Genomic DNA, 13,890 nt, shown 5'->3' on the forward strand with positions numbered 1-13,890 from the left:
AATGCCACGGCACCTGAGGAAGAGCACGGATGGTCGGTGTTCCATCTCCATACTGCTTGGGCTCTCCTAACTGAACATCCTAACCTAGGTCATTCAACAGAAAGAAACCTGGTAACCGGAGGTTCGGACCCAATGGTGATATGAGATGAGAAAGTTTGTGACTTTGTCAGGAATGGAGTGGGAATGGGGGGAAGAGAAGACCCTGGAGGCAAGTGCTGGCTTCGCTTTTTGTTTAAAAAAAAGAAAAAGGCAACGATGCTAATGAACTTGTTTCTTTATTTTGATTGGAGCAGTATTTTGGTATCAATGGCCTGAAAGTAATGTTGGTTGTCTTATTTTGTAACATGTTGGTACATTTCTATGTGCCTTTGATTGTGTGCTCTGGAAACCATGTTCCAGTGATGCCACTGGCAAAGCTTTCAGAATGGAGATGCTGGTGGTTTCTGTGTGCCTGCCCTAAGACAGCCGTTTATGTCATGCTTTGTGTAAAAGCAGCCAAGTGCTACTGAGAATAAAAAATTTCCTCTGTGCCGTAAAATTCCTCAAAGGTTGCCTAGAACTCCTTTGCCTTGTTCTGGAGTTGTTTCTTGCCCACAAATTGCATGAAACCCTAGGCTGGCTCTTCACTGATCACACGTGACCTTGAAGGTGCACCAGCCCTGAGCCGTGCCTGTGGTTTTGCAGAGACTTGTGATCCTAAACCAGCGTTATTGGATTATTCTAATCAGTGGGAGATAGGCAAAGAGGAATAAAAGTGGAAAAGACAGGATTTGAGATCAATCAGGGACTTATATAAAAGGACAAGCTACTCTTCGTCACATCATTTATTATAGTAATAGAAAACAGCATACTTTTTTTTTTTAACATCAAGCAAATTGAATATTTTAAAATAAATCGTGTGGGAATAAGATATCACTTAGACCCCTCAGAGATGGGACTATTACTTTGCTGCTGGCCTGGGTGAAGTTATGGAAATGTTCATTTCCCTAACTTTTTTGCCTGTCTTCTTTCCTCTTTTAGATAACAGGACAGCCTGTCTTATCAGCATAAAAAAAAAAATGTTTCTGTCAGCATCCAGAGAACCTGTAGTAAGTGTAAAAGGAGAGTAGTTCTGTCAGCCGGCACTTTTAACCTAAGCCGAGACACCCAGAACTGCACTGAATTTAAAAAAAAAAAAAAAAGAAGTTGCAGGCTGTTATGCTAATTAACAGTTGATAAGGTACAAATATCCTAGCACATCATATAACAGGCAGATGACACCTTTTGACAGGCAGTAGAAAGCTCACATGAAAATATTTCATTGACTGTGAGTGTTAAGGTGGAAAACATGACATTAAGTAGGTGGAAGAAATAATAAATGCTTGCTATGGCAGAACACAGTTTTCCTTCAGCAGGAAAAGGATCCAGTTCAAAGTAACAGTCCCAACAGATATCATGTGTTCGTTGAATATGATGTTAACGTGTTAGGCACGTTTCCCAAATGAAACCTCCATCACCACTGCCTTTTGAACTATCTATCTTCAGTTATAATGAGAGGCAAAGTAGAAAAGTTGCTTTTAGGCTCAAGCGAATCCCTCATCGTTTCAAATATTTGAGAAATTTAAAGTTAGAATGGTGCTAACATATTAATTCAGAGTCTTGACCAGAACTTCACTTTACAGTAGAAACTGATATCCCACGGGGAATGAAGATAGGTGCTTCCCCTAGGAGGTGAATCTTTGACTATTGTTACAGGAGAAAATTCTAAATACAGAATCTAAAATTGTGTGGTTTTGAGGAATGGTTTTAAAATAGTAAGTTAACCCATTTTCCGTAGAAGGGGGGAGTTCAAATATGGGTGGTGTTGAACTTCAGAGCCTTGGAGGAGTCGAAGTGTATTGAATGTTAGGCATTAACTTTGTATTCCTGAAGGTCTCCACTCTTTTGCACACTGTAATTATACTCATTTATAGATGAAAGCAGAAAGGATTACGTTCGGAGGGCTTACAGGCAGGGAGAGCTCTAATAGCTGGCTGCCTCTGGAAATAAGAAATAGTGAAATTTTTCTTTCCTGGTAAGGGTAATCTTAGGCAAAAGATTTCCATGAACCAAAATTGCCTTTAATGCCGCCCACTGTTTTCCCTGTTCACTTCTATTTTAGTCTGTTTGGTGATTCTCACTCATGCTCTCTGAACTCCACTTAATGCATTCTTTGCTCTCTCTGGGATTTGGAGTAATTCTTACTGGGTAGCTCTGCACCTGAGTTTACCTGCCCACCAGTACTCCTCCCCTGCTTCCAGCGCCCTCTAGGTATCACCCATTCTTTTTCAGTCACACCAAGACGTAAATCTCTTGTCACTGCAAGTTTCTGTTCTCTGCAGTTAATTATTTTGATAGAAGAAAAAATCCAGGCTCAAATATTCATGAACGATACGGCTTCATAAATTGTCCGTCTAGTTAGGACATTTGCGTGCTATTAGGGGTCATCTGGGAAAGTTGCATTTTCTAACCTGAGACAAAAAAAGCAGTCTAATAAGATACACTGTAAAAAAAAAAAACGTGTCCCATGGTCAGTCAAGTTTGGAAAATACTACTTATTTATGTCGCACTATTGGAGATTCAGAACACTATGTGGTTTCTCCAAGCATGGGTAAGTTAGACAGTGAAGACAGCTATTTATTTAAACCTGAAATTTACCCACATTTATGAATATTAATGAACATATAAGTCTATGTGTATATTCTTTTCTTACTATAACGCCTATTAATGCTCCGTGGAGAGCACACTTAGAGATACACCTCCTTAACCCAGAGTAGTGATTTTTCTGATGGTGTAAATTTCAGATACCATGGTGGCACCTTGGGTAAGTGTTTTGGAATTAGAGTCTTTCAATACTTCTAAACTCGCACTGTGTGAATTGCTGTCTTCTCTACCTATAAGTAGTGGGTTTTCTTATCCAGTTTACTTTAATAGATGACCAATTCTGGTGTTAAGTCTATTCAGACAAATCGTTTACATGTCCTTTACATCATCACAGATTTTCAAAGCCCTCTGCAGCAGTGCATCCAAGACATGGGAGTGGGTGGAACGTGTAGCCACAAAGAAAGGCTTCATCTGGTATCCCTGTGCCAAACGTTGACCATTTCTGTTCATTTGGATAAAGGAATCTGTGATATCAAGGATCCTTCCTTTGAGCATAGAACTCTCACCAGCTCAGACTCTGTAGGAGCAGCAATCATCACTGTAATCTAGAAAACTGAGGTATGTAATATATTTTCCTTGCTGCACATTGGCAAGTGTAGGGGGACTGTGGTAGTGCATACGGTGAGTATGGTGGTATATAGGGGGACTGTGGTAGTGTATGGGGGACTGTGGTAGTAGATAGGGTGAGTATGTTGGTATATAGGGTGACTGTGGTAGTGTATGGGGGACTGTGGTAGTATATAGGGTGAGTATGTCGGCATATAGGGGGACTGCGGTAATGTATAGGGGAACTGTGGTAGTGTATAGGGGGACTGTGGTAGTATATAGGGTATGTTGGTATATAGAGGGACTGTGGTAGTGTATAGGGGGAATGTGGTAGTGTCTAGGAATCAAGTTGCCATTTCAAAGCTTAACTGTCCAAGTCTACATGTAGGTAAAATGGCTTGCTTTTGTTTGGAACGGTTTCTTTCATTATTTGGTGTTAAGATGGAGAGGCTGTGTGAAGGAAGTCACGTATCTCTCCTGTAGTAACAGAGGCATTGTTCACTTAGGATCCATGTTTATTCCCCCATCTGTTTGGAGAACACTCGAACTCTTTACCTAAGGGATTAGTGTTACCTGGTGAATCGGAACCTTGCTTGAGATGGTGTCAGTAATTTTTTTCTTCTGTAAGTTAATTTGGAAAGGAGTTGGAAAGAGGGACATTAATAGAAGCATAAATGCTTTTCAGTTTAAACTACTGTAGGATGTATAATATCTATTGAAAAGTAAGTAGCATGCACTGTCTTATAAAAAGAATAATCCTGTAATAATTTACTGAAGAAAGGTACATTCACCATCAGATAGTACTTTTCTTGAACATTACTTGAGAATTTGGGGAGAAAGATATTGTCCTTCAAAAGCAAACCAAAAGCAATACGAATTAAAAACAAACAGAATTAGAGAAAAAGATACACCTTAGAATCTTAGTATCTGTCCTAAATCAATGGAAAAGTATATTTGTTTGTATTTCCTTAGCGTTTAGTATGATATTTTTAAAAAATATTGCTCAGGGCTTCCCTGGTGGCGCAGTGGTTGCGAGTCCGCCTGCCGATGCAGGGGACGCGGGTTCATGCCCCGGTCCGGGAAGATCCCACATGCCGCGGAGCGGCTGGGCCCGTGAGCCATGGCCACTGAGCCTGTGCGTCCAGAGCCTGTGCTCCGCAACGGGAGAGGCCACAACAGTGAGAGGACCGCGTACCGAAAAAAAAAAAAAAAAAAATTGCTCAGAAATTTCAAGTGTTACAAATAAAAGTAGATTAGAGAAAGAGCTTACTTTTTAAAACGTAGTTTTTGAAAACTAAATTTAAATTTAAAAAATACACGGAACTCAGCTAACTAAAAGCTTTAATGGACTCCACTGATTCTCGCTTTACCCCTCTGTAGATGGGAATATATTCTGAGCATATAGTAAGTTTTATGGATTATAATGATGTGAAAGTATCTTATAATAGAAAAATACAAAGTAGATCAAGTTGGTATTATTCTAATTCAAGTTGCTTTTAGGGGAAAATTGTAAGAGAGCAAGCTATTCTATTTAGAAAAACGTAGCAGACCAAAACCATGGCTCCATTCCGGTACACCACCAACTCATCTATGCCTTCTGCAGTCATGTTCCAGCATAAGAATTGGAGTTCTGGGAACTCCCTGATGGTCCAGTTAGGTCCAGTGGTTAGACGCTTTCACTGCCAGGGCATGGGTTCAATCCCTGGTTAGGGAACTAAGATCCCACAAGCCTTGCAGTGTGCCCAAAAAAAAAGAACTGGAGTTCTAAATGCGTGTCCTAAAACACTGGCAGACCCTGGATTAATAAGAACAAACTAAAGAATATTTTGTTTACCTTCTAAGGAAAGAAATGACTGCATTTTGGAAAGGTGGTCTAATAAGGATTGAAATATAAAGGTTTTCTGCTTAACGTGGAGTTAAACAGAAGTTATTAGTGGTTGATTGTTGCTAAAAATTACCAAACACGTTGAAACTGACCACAGTGAGTTTTGGTGAACATTCAGTCTAATCCAGGCAAGTAGTGACCTTTCAGAAAAGGAGTACGGAGTTTTTAATCCTTTTGTTCGACGATAGAAAGTGAAGGGGTGACAGAGCACAGGCAGACTTCGGGGATATTGTGGGTTTGGATCCAGACTGTCACAATAAAGTCAATATTGCAATAAGCAGGTCACACGAATTTGTTGGTTTCCTAGTGCATAAAAAAGTTATGTTTACACTATACTGTTGTCTATTAAGTATACAATAGCGTTATGTCTAAAGAAAACAATGTACTTACCGCAGTTAAAAAATAATACTGTTCTGACCAGTATGAGGTGATACCTCACCATAGTTTTGATTTGCATTTCTCTAATGATTAATGATGTTGAGCATCCTTTCATGTGTTTGTGGGCAATCTGTGTATCTTCTTTGGAGAAATGTCTATTTAGGTCTTCTGCCCATTTTTGGATTGGGTTGTTTGTTTTTTTGATATTGAGCTGCATGAGCTGCTTGTATATTTTGGAGATTAATCCCAGTGGAATATTACTCAGCCATAAAAAGAAACGAAATTGAGTTATTTGTAGTGAGGTGGATGGAGCTAGAGTCTGCTATACAGAGTGGAGTAAGTCAGAAAGAGAAAAACAAATACCGTATGCTAACTCATATATATGGAATCTAAAAAATAAAAAGGTTCTGATGAACCTAGGGGCAGGACAGGAGTAACGACGCAGACATAGAGAATGGACTTGAGGACACGGGGAGGGGAAGGGTAAGCTGGGACAAAGTGAGAGAGTGGCGTGGACATATATACACTACCAAATGTAAAACAGATAGCTAGTGGGAAGCAGCCGCATAGCACAGGGAGATCAGCTCAGTGCTTTGTGACCACCTAGAGGGGTGGGATAGGGTGAAGAGGGAGACACAAGTGGGAGGGGATATGGGGATATAGGTATGCATATAGCTGATTCACTTTGTTATACAGCAGAAACTAATACAACACTGTAAAGCAATTATATCTAATAAAGATGTTAAAAAATAATAATACTGTTGGAAAAATGATGCTGATAGACGTTCAGGGCTCCTACAAACTTTCAATTTGTAAAAAATGTAATATCTGTGAAGTGCAATAAAATGCAGTATGCCTGTACCCCACTGGCATTAAACAGCTCTAATCTACAAAGTGTTTCCCCAGTATATTTACGAACTAAAGGCTCACTGGGTTAAGCTAATCTCAGAGTGCAAATGCCTTCTGGATGGGATGAACCTCTAGGTCCTACACAGCTTACAAGTGTGGTTGTTAAACTTTATTTGTCTTGGATTCCTTTACATTCTTAAACCTTATTGAGGACTCCAAAGTGCTTTTATTTATGTCGGTTATCTCTCTCAACATTTATCATATTAGAAATTAAAACTGGGAATTTTTTTAGGACACAAGAGTGCCTAATACACTTTCCGTGAGCTGTCAGAGCAGCAGAGTCATCACACAGCATGTGGTCTCTGAAAAGCTCCACTGTAGGCCTGTAAGAGAATAAGAGAGAAAAAGACAAATAGCATCAGAGTATTTTTATCAGAAGAGTTTTGACCTCATGGACTTGCAGAAAGGGACCCAGGGAATTCCAAGTGTCCTAGATCTCAGGTTGGAGCCACTGTCTTCATATAAATGTTTTCTTAATCTAGTCCCTTTTGCATTTTGGAGGCAAAGGAATCACTGGGGAGGGGGGTGGGTATTGATTGAAATGCAGATTTTAGGGTCCCATACCGAGAGATTCTGATTCAGTTGATTTGGGATAAGGTTCAAGAATGTTCCTGATTAAAAATCACGATGCCCAGAATTCCCTGGCGGTCCAGTGGTTAGGACTCAGTGCTTTCACTGCCGAGGACCTGGGTTCAGTCCCTGGTCAGGGAACTAAGATCCCACAAGCTGCAGGGCGCGGCCAAAATAAATAAATCACGACCCCACTCCTCCTACCCTTCACCACCAACCCCACTCCTTATTATTTTGATGTAGGGGTCTGAAAATTCACTTGACCGCCCCTGCCTATATCTCATGGTTGTTAATATTCATTGTTATCAAATTTACCCTGAATATGCACACTGGTATTCTGGATCAGAGAGGGATTTCATATTAAATACCTCATAGTAAATAGTAAGTTCATCCATCCTTCTTGGAACAGTCTTACCCCTGAGGTGATGTGATGAGTGTCAGGTCCCTCGTCCCACTATGGAAATAAATCTCTCCAGAAGCCTGATAGCCTGGGTGTCCCTGCTTTTGTGACCTTGAGAACTCTCTAAGTTCCAGGGGCCATTCCTTTTTTTTTTAATTGAAGTATAATTGATTTACAATGTTGTGTTAATTACTGCTATACAGCAAAGTGACTCAGTTATACATATATATATATATATTCTTTTTTTGTATATTCTTTCCCATTATGGTTTATCACAGGATATTGAATATAGTTCTCTGTGTATACAGTAGTACCTTGCTGTTAATCCATTCTCTATATAAATGCTTACATCTGCTGACCCCAATCTCCCACTCCATCCCTCCCTCATACCCCTCCCCTTTGGCAACCACCAGTCTGTTCTCTATGTCCATGCTTCTGTTTCTGTTTCATAGGTAGGTTCATTTGTGTCGTATTTTAGATTCCACATATAAGTGATGTCACATGGTATTTGTCTTTCTCTTTCTGACTTACTTAGTATGATAATTAGTAGTTGCATCATGTTGCTACAAATGGCATTATTTCGTTCTTTTTTATGGCTGAGGAGTATTCCGTTGTATATATGTACCACATCTTCTTTATCCATTCATCTGTCGATGGACATTTAGGTTGTTTTCATGTCGTGGCTATCGTGAATAATGCTGCTATGAACATAGGGGTGCGTGTATCTTTTTCAATTATAGCTTTGTGGATATATGCCCAGGAGTGGGATTGCTGGATCATATGGTAATTCTATTTTTAGTTTTTTGAGGAACCTCCATACTGTTTTCCACAGTGGCTGCACCAACTTAAATTCCCATCAACAGTGTAGGAAGGTTCCCTTTTCTTCATTCCCTCTCCAGCATTTGTTATTTGTAGACTTTTTAATATGGCGATTCTGACTGGTGTGAGATGGTACCTCATTGTAGTTTTGATTTGCATTTCTCTAGTAATTAATGATGTTGAGCATCTTTTCATGTGCCTCTTGGGGGCCATTCCTCTTTGAAATGCAAATAGCTAGGGAGCTAGCACTCCTGTCTTCAAGACACCTTTGACTTAGCCTAGGGACCTACTCAAGAGCTGTAACTATTATATTTGGTCCACCTGGGAAGATAAGAAAATACAGTACTCTTTCAAATCAGGGCAATTAACTAGACAAATGGCTACATATCAAAATCCCCTGAAGAGTCTTAAAAGGCTATGGAAACACAGAAAACTTCCAGGGAGATTTTCTTTCTCCACACCTATTTACCTGGAAGGAAAAGGAAAGAGAAACTTTCTAGCTGATCTAGCTGATCTAACCTGCAGTCCCTTGGATTTTGTGATCTAGCAAATTCAAAAGTGCCTGTCATATCAATGGAATGTTGAGATGTTACAGAACCTGTGCAAAACCCTGGTGGATTTAGGTAGTAAAGTGTCCATGTGTATGAATGGATATCCAACAACAAGGATTGTCAGGAAGGTGGGGGACAAGCCCGTAAATAAGGAGTAAAGGGAGACTAAGCAATAAGCAGGACCACAGAAGCAGTCTGGGGAGAATGTCATGGTCACTCTGCTCCTTAGGCAAATGGTCTTTTATAGAGCAGCTGCCATACTCTCAACACTGTCACGGATAGTGCTGCCTGTGATCCAAGCCAGAGCAACCCCTGCACCAGGTCCTGCCCTTTAGAGGGCCCCACTTCCTGCACTCACATACGCACGCACACACACACACACACACGCACGTGCGCACACACACACACACACACACACACACACACGTTAAAGAACGTCCAGACATCCCTGACATGTGGGGTCTGGTGCTCAGGGCTGTCAGTGCAGGACCCATAACTGTAAACATCGTTCTTTTTTAAAAATAATTTTTGGGCTTCCCTGGTGGCGCAGTGGTTGAGGGTCCGCCTGCCAATGCAGGGGACACGAGTTCGTGCCCCGGTCCGGGAAGATCCCACATGCCGCGGAGCGGCTGGGCCCGTGAGCCATGGCCGCTGAGCCTGCGCGTCCGGAGCCTGTGCTCCGCAACGGGAGAGGCCACAACAGTGAGAGGCCCGCGTACTGCAAAAAAAATAAAAATGAATAATAATAATAATTTTTATTGGAGTATAGTTGACTTACAATGTTGTGTTAGTTTCTGCTGTGCAGCAAAGTGAATCAGTTATACATACACATATATCCACTCTTTTTAAGATTATTTTCCCATATAGGTCATTACATAGTATTCAGTAGAGTTCCCTGTGCTACACAGTAGGTCCTTATTAGTTATCTGTTTTATATACAGTAATGTGTATATGTCAATCCCAATCTCCCAATTTATCCCTCCTCCCTTCCCCCCACCCTGGTAACCATAAGGTGTTTTTTCTACATCTGTGACTCTATTTCTGTTTTGTAAATAAGTTCATTTGTACCATTTTTTTGGTTCCACATATAAGTGATATCATATGATATTTGTCTTTATCTGTCTGACTTCACTCAGTATGACAATCTCTAGGTCCAGCCATGTTGCTGCAAATGACATTATTTTGTTCTTTTTTATGGCTGAGTAATATTCCGTTGTATATATATACCACATCTTCTTTATCCATTCCTCTGTCGATGGACACTTAGTTTGCTTCCATGTCCTGGCTATTGTAAATAGTGCTGCAATGAACATTGGGGTGCATGTATCTTTTCAAATTATGATTTTCTCCAGGTATGTGCCCAGGAATGGGATTGATGGATCATATGGTAGCTCTATTTTTAGTTTTTTAAGGAAACTCCATACTGGTTTCCATAGTGCCTACACCAATTTACATTCCCACCAACAGTGTAGGAGGGTTCCCTTTTCTCCACACTCTCTCCAGCATTTATTGTCTGTAGATTTTTTGATGAAGGCCACTCTAATCGGTGTGAGGTAGTGCCTCATTGTAGTTTTTTAAAAAATAAATTTATTTATTTTATTTATTTAGTTTTGGCTGCGTTGGGTTTTCGTTGCTGCACTTGGGGTTTCTCTAGTTGTGGTGAGCGGGGGCTACACATCGTTGTGGTGTGCGGGCTTCTCACAGCAGTGGCTTCTCTTGTTGCAGAGCATGGGCTCTAGGCACGCACTCTTCAGTAATTGTGGCACGTGGGCTCAGTAGTTGTGGCTTGCAGGCTCTAGAGCGCAGGCTCAGTAGTTGTGGCACACAGGCTTAGTTACTCCATGAAATGTGGGATCTTCCCGGACCAGGGCTCGAACCCATGTCCCCTGCATTGGCAGGCAGAATCTTAACCACTGCACTGCCAGGGAAGCCCCTCATTGTAGTTTTGGCTTTCATTTCTCTAATAATTAGTGATGTTGAGCGTCTTTTCTTCACATCTGTTCTATCCATTCTTTTTTTTTTTTTTTTTTTGCGGTATGCGGGCCTCTCACTGCTGTGGCCTCTCCCGTTGCGGATCACAGGCTCCAGACGCGCAGGCTCAACGGCCATGGCTCATGGGCCCAGCCGCTCCGCGGCATGTGGGATCCTCCCGGACCGGGGCACGAACCCGTGTCCCCTGCATCCACAGGCGGACTCAACCACTGCGCCACCAGGGAAGCCCTGTTCTATGCATTCTTGATGCTAAGACACTAACACTGTTAGTGTCTTTTCTTGACATCCATTCTTGACACTAACACTGTTCAGGCCCTGCGAAAGCACTTCACATCTCTTGCTCTACATCCTTGAAACAAAAGGCAGGTATTCCTGATAAATGTTTGTGGGTGGTGTCCCTGCCAACATGAGAGACAGACACTGCTTCAGAGCACAGGGACAATTCCGGCAGCCAAAGAACTTAGGTAGAAGAAGAGAGAAATTAACATGTCCAAGCTTTCTCAGATACTATCAGGGCAATATAGTGTTGCATCAGGAAATAACATTTCTTAGCAATGCTGAACATCCTTTTTCCTGCTTCTCTTCTTGTTCTAATTTGTGGCCCTAAATATACCCATGAATTAATGTGGAACTTGCTGTAGTTGTACATGGCAGCTGAGGAAATTTTTGCAGTATTAACTCATGTTTCTCTTACCTTTGTATATATGTAGCTCTAATCTACCATTATTATTATTTTATTTATTTTATTTATTTATTTTTTGTGGTATGCGGGCCTCTCACTGTTGTGGCCTCTCCCGCTGCAGAGCACAGGCTCCGGACGTGCAGGCTCAGCGGCCATGGCTCACAGGCCCAGCCACTCCGCGGCATGTGGGATCCTCCCAGACCGGGGCACGAACCCGCGTCCCCTGCATCGGCAGGCGTACTCTCAACCACTGCGCCACCAGGGAAGGCCTAATCTGCCATTATTACTTCTGAAAATTAGATGTTGTTGCCACTGACAACAAAGAATTTAAGTCATTTGCTCCCAATTCAAAGTCAAGAGTTTAGGTATTGACAGATCAAGGACACCTATGTAGCAATGCCTGGCTGCAAGGGAAGTGGTGAAAGTGAATATTTGGTATTTGGGGCTCCTATGGTATCAAGTAGGCTTTGCCTCCTACCAGTTCCCACACGGTGAATATTAGCCAAGTGTAGAAAAATCATCGTATTTTTTCTGAAAATCGGGACCTATCTAGACACAACCCCTCTTTTAGTATCTTGATGAATTATTCCTGAAGAAAAGAGAAGATACAAGAGAATGACAGAGGGTGAGTTCTTTTTTCTTTTGAGGAGGTATGAAATATAGGCTGAGGTTAGATGCCCAAAGACCTAAGTGTTCTGTAATCTTGCAAGGGTCCCTTCATCTACCTAGGGTTCAGGCAGTTCATACATAAAGTGAGAGAATTGAGCAAAATAATCTCTAACTTCTCTGTGTGCACTAAGAAATAATATATCATTCTTTTTCTCCAGGGGAAGTATAAAGTTGAGTCAAAGGCTGAAATGGAAATAAAGCTAGAAGTTCTCTCAAACAACAAGTACTGAAGATGCATTTTTCTTTTTACAGCCAATTTTCCATCTCATGTGGTTTTAAAAATAATGTAACTGTACTATATATCAGTGAAAAAGAATAAAATATCAAATTGGATGCATCAAATTGGATGCATCAAATTGGATGCATCTCAGAAAATAACATTGAGTGAAAAAGATCAAGTTGCAGAAGAATTCAGACAGTGATTCCATTTATATCAACTCAGAACATTTGTGACTAAACTACCCACTGTTTGAGAATATCAACATATGTGCCAAAACAAGGTAAGGATAAAGCAAAATTCAGGGTAGTGGTTTCCTCTAGGGAGGAGCAGTATGACGTCATGGAGTGATGCATAGAGGCCCTCAAAGGTGCCAAAAACATTCTATTCCTTATCTTGGGTGGTGGGCACGTGGTGGTCAATGTTATTGTAATTCACTGTACCTTATGCACATATTGTTAATTAAATTTTTGTATCCATTCAGTTTTTAATACGAACAATTAAAACTAAGTTGAGAACATGCATATTTTGATTCAGAGTAAATTTTTCTTCTCTATTGTGTGTGTTTCCATGTTCTTTATTTCTTAACAGACTTTCATGTTTAAGTAAATAGATATTTCACAAGAAACATGAAACAGAACCTTGTGCTTTGGGAGTTCTTCATATAAAAACAAAACAGCATCAACAACACAAGGTAAGAAAACATCAACAAATATGTAACAGGTACCTTTGCTAAACAAGAACTATATAAACGTGGATTGTGTGAGTTATGCATTTCTGCAAACAGAGAACTTTGGTGCCAGATTTCTCAAGCATCACCCTCTAGAGATATTATTAGCTCCTTACATTTGAATAACACAAATTCCCTTTATTCACAAATATTGAAAATTAGGGCTTACTCTTCCCCATTTCCTTGATCATGCAATTACTCGTTTTTAAATATCATTTTCCAGGTACTGCTTTGCGAGAACTGTTTTGCAAAAGAACACCAGGCTGTGTGAATGTTGAATCTGGATTTCTTGGCCGCACTGTTGGACCCGGGAGGCTACTGCTAGTAGATGGGTGACTTTTCAGGCTTTAGAAAATGCTTAGTAAGTCATTAGACCCTTACTGCAGTTGGCGAGGCTTCTCAGCTCATAGACGATAAAACGTCTAGTGAGGGAGGGAAAACAACAAAACAACAGTGAGGTCTAAGATTTTATTTATATTTTCTTAAGATTTCTTTTTTTTGATGTGGACCATTTTTAAAGTCTTTATTGAATTTGTTACAATATTGCTTCTGTTTTATGTTTTGGTTTTTGGCCATGAGGCATGTGGGATCTTCGCTCCCTGACCAGGGATCGAACCTGCACTCCCTGCATTGGAAGGCAAAGTCTTAACCGCTGGACCTCCAGGGAAGTCCTGAGGTCTGAGATTTTAGAACTGTGAACTTTCCCCCAAATTTAAACACATCAACAATGACCATTATGTTCCCTGACATACCACACTCCCTCCTTCACCCACCAAATCCCAGCATGATTCAGATCCTGGGGGTCATGTAGGGGTGTGTGTGTGTGTGTGTGTGTGTGTGTGTGTGTGTGTGTGTGTGTG

General features: G+C 40.9%; 1 protein-coding gene across 2 annotated transcripts in view; it reads left to right on the top strand.

Annotated features, from left to right (window-relative positions):
- RSU1 (Ras suppressor protein 1) overlaps positions 1-12,599 on the top strand; it is a 355,370-nt gene extending 342,771 nt beyond the window's left edge. The window contains exon 10 of one of the 2 annotated variants that reach the window (XR_003796044.1): positions 12,242-12,599. The gene's annotated coding sequence lies outside the window, so the exon portion shown is untranslated. Of the gene's footprint in view, positions 1-3,016; positions 3,143-12,241 lie in introns of those variants that run through there. The other variant, XR_003796046.1, reaches the window with a different exon arrangement.
- Positions 12,600-13,890: the final 1,291 nt, after the last annotated feature.

The sequence above is a fragment of the Monodon monoceros genome, unplaced genomic scaffold, assembly GCF_005190385.1.
Source record: "Monodon monoceros isolate NGI ecotype Baffin Bay Population unplaced genomic scaffold, NGI_Narwhal_1 Super_Scaffold_21, whole genome shotgun sequence".
NCBI classification, from domain to species: Eukaryota; Metazoa; Chordata; class Mammalia; order Artiodactyla; family Monodontidae; genus Monodon; species Monodon monoceros.